We start from the raw sequence: 7,816 nt of genomic DNA on the forward strand, positions 1-7,816 counted from the left end.
AAATAAAAATTGTATAAATGCTTGTATAGCGATAAAACGTGTTTCATGTATATTTCGCAAGTTTATGTGCTTAATGCTTAAAATGCATTGCACCTCGCGATAAATATGCGCGGTTATACATATCAGTCTGATACATAACGTAGTGTACACACACACATTCTTACGCAATTAAAATTTACTGATTAAAGTTTACAATTGTGTCATATTAATTTTTTTCAAAAAAGAAATACTAATCGAAAGTCGATGAAATATTTTTTTAAATAAAAGTAAAAATATAATTATTATCAATATAAACGAGAGACATGAAAATTATATAAGAAGTATATAAATTGAAAATATATTTTGTGTAATTGCATACTTTAAATTATGCAAATTTTATTTATAAAAGTTCTAATTTCGTTATTAACGGTATCCTCTTATTATTAATATCATTTTTTACTTTATTATTCAATATTTTCTGCTACACACAAACTTTTATATGTATCTTATGTATAGTATACTGTCAAACTTAGGGTTAAAGCTAACACCGGAAGCGAAGCAGTTCACACTGCGGCCGTTAATGGAGTTCCCCACCCTTTTCACGAAAATGATCGTTTGCCGAGAATGAGAGGAAAACACAGGGAGAGAGGGGAGGGGGGCGAGGTGCCGCTGTGCTGGTCCTCGCGATCATTACGCAAGCTGCAAGATGACGCGCCTTCCCTTTGCCCTCTCTCGTAGGCCATATGTATTCGAGGGGGTGGACGAAGGTGGTAGGTGATATAATGGAAGCAGGCGGACGGACGGACGTCGGGGGCTTTCAGTTCCACATGTGTGAACTTCGCAGCACAACGGGAACCCTTTCTTCGGGCTTAGGACGGACGGACAGATTCGACGACGTCCGACGTCCCCATGAAAATCCCCCGTGCGGGTCCGTTTGCGCAACAACAAAACAACAGCTGCGCCAGCGAGACGACGACAGCGAGAGCGTCAAAACAGCGCAACCCTTCGCCTGACCATCACTGGTCCACTGGGGCCTCGGAGCCGCGGAGAGGTTACGCAGGACACACCGATTTTCGGATGGCAATGCCGTGCGCAATGACGTTCCGGATGAATTCCACGGTTCGCCGACCGCGAAAATCGATCTAATATCTGAGGCACGACACGCTTAATAATCCAACGCGTCAATGTCGCGGTTGGTCGAGGAGTTTCATATTGTAAACTTTGGCAGTAGAAAGCAACGTATTGCCGTAAGGCAAATGCAAAGTAACAATCATGGACTTATGGTAGTATGGTCTACATATGTCTCTCGTGTTTCTTACTTTCCTTTATTTAAAGTTAAAAAGGGAAAACTAATGAATCTCTAAACGAGAGAAAGATTTAAACAATATATAGAAAATATATAAAGTTAGCCAGACAAGAACCTTTTGAAAAGTTTTATATATTTATATTACCAATTATTCAGAAAAACATTACATTTTGATTAGATAAATAACTCATGATGTTTTCTCAAGCTTATTGATCCGAAATTAATTTTTAATTTGTAGTTTCCGATAAAAACATTAAATTATGAATAAGGATATCGATTTACACTGTCGATAAATAGATACTATTTTCAGAAACCGATTACTGATGTAGATCTATTCTCTTCCGATACTGGAGATCAGAAACACTCGTGAATATTCCGTCAAAGACCTACTTCCGCGACCTAGCACGATATCGCGATAGACCGGCCATAAATTCACTTCGAGCACCCGGTATATCGGTCATCGGATATTCGCAGCGTACTGGTGCGGCGCACGCGATATTACCGGGTCACTCACTCGAATCTGTACCTCGCGCGTCCTCATCGCGCTTCCACCGTCCTTTTTTTCTCCCCGTATCCTTCTTCCCATCAGTCCGGTGTTGCGGTGTTACCCGTAAACTCCCCCCCCCCCCGCCTCCCCCCTCCGTTCGTCCCCTCCTCGTCTCTCGCATACCATTCGCGCGGGCGCGTTAATTATGAGGGGCTTCCGGCGATCTAGATTTCATTCTTTCCTACGACTTAGACACCGGGAAATGATAATAGGTACGTGACCCATGTGGTCAGTTCACACGAGAAATGAGACTACTTCGCGGAGGTACCCTCCGGAGGTGCACGCCGACCTGCCGCCTCGCACGAGCGAGGCCCGCGGGGCGAAATGGGGGCTCCCCGCTTCACGGTGGAGAGGAGGCGGAGGAGCCGACGCGGGGGGAAAAGCAGCGGAAAAGGGGGCCGCAGGGGGGGGGGGGCCGCGCCGCCGCTCGCGTCGACTCGCGTTATACGGCAGCCGCATCGGTGTCGGCGATGTCGGCGCGCTCCGACTTCTACAATGCGCCTTGTACTCTCCCACACTCAAAGAGTCTCACGCCCTCACATCCTCCTCCTCGACGCGGCGCGGAGGACCCCAGAGAGAGGAGAGCGTCCGCGAGCGTTTCACGAGGCGACCTCCGAGCGAACGTTCGCGAGACCGAACGAACCTCCGGGGAACGAGCGACCGGGCCTCGCGAGAGCGGGTCCTTCTGGTAAAATGAGACCCATTTGAAGATTTCAGCGAGACATTTATTATATAATCGCGCCGCTGCTACCGCGGATAAGATGACGAACCATAAGCGAAAAGCGATGAAAGCGATCGATTTGTGGAGGAATAAACCAAACGATTTTCATAATTATTAATTAATACATCCGGCATAAGCGCGTATTTTAAGAGAGGTATGCATCTCGCCTTTAGCGGCAAATACATTAAATTTTATATCTTGATGTCTCGATGCTAAAATTATATTTCTTCAATGTGCATGAATCACATTTGATTTATAAGATTGTGATATAGATATATTTAATATGCGAAATCCAGTAACACGAGAATATGTTCTTCTGAGCGGATTTAAAGGATAGCGCGAGACCTTTCTGATGAGGAATGGATTTCAGAATGTTTAGTAATCGATGGTATATGTGCGACTTGAATCACAGATTAGAAATATAAAGTGCCGCAATGTAGAACATATGAACGCGATCGTAGTAATCTGAAGATATAAATTCTACGGAAATAAATTTTAACATGAAATGAGAAAATATCTAATCCTTATTGCTATTACGATTGAGAATAAGTATATCTCGATGAGTATATATTCTCTCAAATAGATAAACAATTTTTATTATTTTACGTAATTATTTTAATTAAAATAATCGTATATTTTAATTGTTTATTTAAGTCCTGCTACTTAGTTTCTTTTTCAATTAATGCAACAACGGGATACATCTTTTTTTATGGACTTCATAAATTTTTAATTAAATTAATGAGCGACACACGAGTGCTATCAATGGCGCGAAAGTACTATGCCTCACGCTACATTACGAGCGCCTGGGAAACTCGGTAGTTTCAAGAAGGACGCGAATGACCGGAACACGGTTCTCCGTGTGCTATACAGGTAGTTACGACGTATGCTCCTTTAGCACGTAACTTATCTACGATCTCCGCTCGCTTCGTCTTGAGACACCAGGTAGGTACGCTCCGTTTCATTAATGTTAACTGTCCGCCTACGACGCGAGATCTTCCCGGCTTCTTCCCTCGGCGCTTATCAGGATTTTCGGAGCAACGGTAGAAATTGCGCCCCGCGAAAATAATCGCGTAATACCGTAACAACCCGGAAGTGATTATCTTTGCATCTTTCTCGGCTTTCTTCAATCTCGGCGGCAATTTGATATTGAATATTACATAATACAGACATTCTATTTTTATTTTAATCTGTCACTAGATCATCTCACTTCGAAATATTAAATATTACAAAATATTAAATATTTAATTTTATTAATATATAGGAGAGATGTTTATTTAAAAAATGTAAAAATATCTCCAAACATTTAATTTTATTTTCTAAATTACATCATGAATAATGATTAAATTAAGGGAGATCATATTTAATAATCTTTTTTTTAAATTTTAGAATCAATCTCTAACTTTAAACGATTGACTTTTAATACGTATCTTGCGAATGTCGACGATATGGCTATTTTCGTCGCGGTCGCGTGCGTAACCGACCGACGGAATTGCTAAACGGTATTAAAATATTCTCAACGACGGAAAAAAAGATATTCGCATAAATTAACGGGCATGTCCAGGCGTTCGCTCGCTAGGAAAGTGGCATTATTCCGCGTAACGAGCGCCTCATGGCACGGATACTTACAACCGCGCGGTTACTTTATTAAGGGCATTCCTGACCCCGTGCCATGACCTATACGAATACACTCGGAAAAATCCGCGACGTATACAGAGAAAGTCCCGATGCCTCTGTGAGAAACTGGCCCTGCCTGCGCCTTTAACGTTGCCTCTCGTTACCGATGCACGCGAAAACGTTCCGCGAGTGGCTTAGATGCGGCTCTCGTCGATCATATCTGACCTACCTACGCCTTGTTGATGATGATTAAGTCTTAAGTCGTTGTAGATACATTACTGCGATAAGGATAAGACAATTTACATTCAAAAATTGTTGATTTAAATGGTACGACTTAAAGATTCCTTATGGAGAAACAGGAACAGGTGATTTTATGGATTGACGAAGCCATGCTGAATTACCTAAGTGTCTCGATACAAAGAGAGGAAAGGATTAGCTTTAGAAAATATTAATATCAGGTAAAGTACACAATAAATCAAGCCGTTAATTTATTGAAATCTGATTACGTTGAAAGAATTGATTTTTCTCATCAAAGAAGTTCAGTTTTATATTTTAATTTAGAATTGTATGGGCAATTGCCGCGTAGCGAGGTATCGACAAATTGGTAAATTTTTAGAAAACTGCTTCTTTAGTAGTCATCATGGAGGCTCTAATCCCTTGTTAGCATCGGGAGAGTACGCGGTATAACCTTCTTTGTTGCATGTGGTTCGCACATTGAATTCAAGTCGAGCAAACCAGCTCTCTCGACGTCCCGAAGTTTCAGACATCTCGCAAGCTATTAACATTTATGATTACTATAGTAACGCGCTTTTCGCTGTGTTCTTTTTCTATGGCGTTCACACGACCCGTTTCCGAGATACTCCAAACGAACTGGCGGTTCGTTATTTGCACCAACCATTGATTTTTTCCCTATAAATATACTTGAGAATAATCTTCTCTGACACGCGCTCTTAAAAAATATTTTTCTTTCGACTTATTAGAAGCAATACAGAAAGCGTCTGCTAAAAATATGTTAATGAAATAATGAAAATAACAAAATTAATGAAGAATGTCAAAGTTTTGAAACTTAAATTTATTTCGTAACAATTTTATGTGTGTTACTATTCTTCGCAGTAAATAATTTTCAGATTGCAGATCGAGATAAATTTCGACCCGACTTATCCCCCGCATTATCAAAAGAAAGGAAGCGTAAATAAATCCTTTTTTTTTTTCAGAATAATACGCGTAGGCTGGACAACGGTCGGACAGTTACGTTTGAAGCTAATCGCGCCGTAGCATCAGTCTGCAGTGGACAGCCCTCATGCGTCCTCTTCTCGTATCGAAAAAGCGTTTATCTGATAGGGTCCTTTGTTTTTAAAGTGGACGCGTTTATCGCCCGAGAAACGGAGGAGCGGTTTTTAGTTACGGCGAGAATGAGTCTACGACACGAGTTTTCGTCCGGCGATCTGCACCTTCTACGACGGGCGACAACAAATCAAGGACGTGGCTGGACTAACTTATTTACAGTCAGACTATCCCGTTATTCGTGCCGACAGTAGAATCATCTCTTATCTTCGTGACTTCATGAATTTGATAATATATCATTCACGCGCAGATTGTGTTGGGTATCGCAGCCAAGTTTTTTTCAAGTAAAGATGGAAGTTTATAGTGCAGTAATTGCGATATGTAACAAAATAATAATTACGCTTTCCGATCGATTATATTATATAATTTGCTATAAAATAATGATTATGAAAATAATGTATTATTTTTCGAAACATTTGATAATACTTTCCAAGTGTGTATACATTTCCTCGCTGTAATTATTTTACATAAATTAAATTGTTTAACAATTCTATTTTTGGAATGTATTTTTCCACTTTTTATGTATTAACTCTTTTGATGGTAAAAGAATCTTCCTTTATTTCCTTTTGTTGGAGTTTTATCTACATTTTATCGCCCAGTTTTGTTCGTAAAGCTAATATTTAATTGAACGAGCATCGTCGATCTCGATTAGCTACTAAAAGCCGTATTTTCTTCGCGCTTGAGAACCGCCAACTCTGTAAAATTCAAGGACGAGACTTTTCTTCTCGGCTTCGCCGAGTTACTCCTACACGCACACATACATAACTTATAACTATGTATTCCGGTAGCGATATATTTCACGATCAACCACCTGTGGATGACTATGCTAATTACCGGCGTAACGTCATAATGGGGAGGTATCGTACCGGGGGTTAACGGAGAAGGTACCGACGACTATTTTTCAGCATAACGCCCTCCGGAAAGAAAGGGGGGATCCCGGGGAGAGAGAGAGAGAGGAGAGAAGCCAGGGAAATTATTCTTCCCCGAACGCGGTAGATCGTGGAAAGAGCTCGTCTCTGGTGGCTGGATTAATTCCTCGCTCGTAGATAAAGAAGGCACTCTCGCTCTCCTCTTCCCTTTTCTCTCCACGAAGCGGCGTGGCTCGTCTCTCGAAGAAATCCCGGTGCCTTGTACTTCTTGCGCGAGATAATGCACGCAAATATCGTAAAGATAAGACTCCAGGTCAGGAGTAGACCAAAGATTGTGCCGAGGCGCGAGCGAGCCAGAAAACGTGAAAGAGAGGGGGAAGGCTGGGGAGGCTGGGGAGAGGGAAGTAAGCGGGCTGAAGGTTTTACGAGCCGCGAAGGTGCATTGGCCAAAGGAAAAACGGAACACCGTGTAGTTTTCTTTCCTCGTCTTCGTTTTCTCTCTCCCCTCGCAGCGCAGCTCGCCCTTTTTACCTTCGCCAGAACCCCTCGCTCCACCCCAGAATCCGTTAGGGCAGACAGTTTTTTCCGCCCCTCTTCTCTGCCTAAAAATCTTTGTCTCGGACTCCGGTCGCCGATTTTTCTCCGTCGATCGTCTATTCGTTCTCTCTCTCTCTCTTTTCCTTCTCGGACCAGGCTACTTTCCTCCTTCTCCGTTGTTGATTTTCAATTGAAACCAGAGATCCGTTCAAATATTAGACCGAACAGTTAGGCGCATGGGAACTTTCGGTGAGATTCGGCTGGTTTCGACGATTTTTTTATTCCACTCCTATATGAGGGGTGAGATCGATGTGTGTCGATAAACGGGCAGGAGAAACGGTAATTTTAAAAGATACGGCCCGCTGTAGGAACATTCACATGTGATACTTCACATAGGTTTTGTTCCTTTACAATTTATTGCTTGATAAGATTTTAAATGTCATTGAAAGTATTTGGAAATATCCGTACGTAAAATAATATCGAAGAAGATATTTTAGAATTGTCGGAATGTTAGCTGGGGCAGGTTTCAATTTCAATTCTTAAAGCTTCCGTACTGGACTTTGAATGGACATGAAATAGTCCACGCTATTTTACGCGCGATTTCTCAGCTTTCTTTTTTGGGTGGTCCACGCTCTGCTATAATCCTAATCCGGGGGGGCATTCTTCCAGCCACGACTGTCCCGGGGACTTAAGGCCTCGCTTTGTCGCCGACCCGGATAAAAATCCACCCTCGGACGCCTCTTCTTACTATACCGCGCCGACCCGCCGCGACGAGTTGGTTGCTCGACGTGCGAGGAGGCACGTCATAGGCGTGAAACGATCCGTAATTTGTCACGCGGAGCTGCGTCCGACTGTCCACGAACGTGTCGGAATAAGGTCATGACTCGATCTCGTGCCAA

General features: G+C 42.4%; 1 long non-coding RNA gene across 1 annotated transcript in view; it reads left to right on the top strand.

Moving 5' to 3' along the window:
* LOC139780168 (uncharacterized) overlaps window positions 1-6,004 on the top strand; it is an 80,570-nt gene extending 74,566 nt beyond the window's left edge. Inside the window, exon 6 of the long non-coding RNA XR_011720150.1 lies at window positions 5,382-6,004. This is a non-coding gene — a long non-coding RNA (uncharacterized lncRNA). The remainder of the gene's footprint in view (window positions 1-5,381) is intronic.
* The last annotated feature ends 1,812 nt before the right edge of the window (window positions 6,005-7,816 follow it).

Source organism: Temnothorax nylanderi, unplaced genomic scaffold (assembly GCF_030848795.1).
Source record: "Temnothorax nylanderi isolate EJ_2023f unplaced genomic scaffold, tnyl_v1.0 TNYL_tig0007_pilon, whole genome shotgun sequence".
Taxonomy (NCBI): Eukaryota; Metazoa; Arthropoda; class Insecta; order Hymenoptera; family Formicidae; genus Temnothorax; species Temnothorax nylanderi.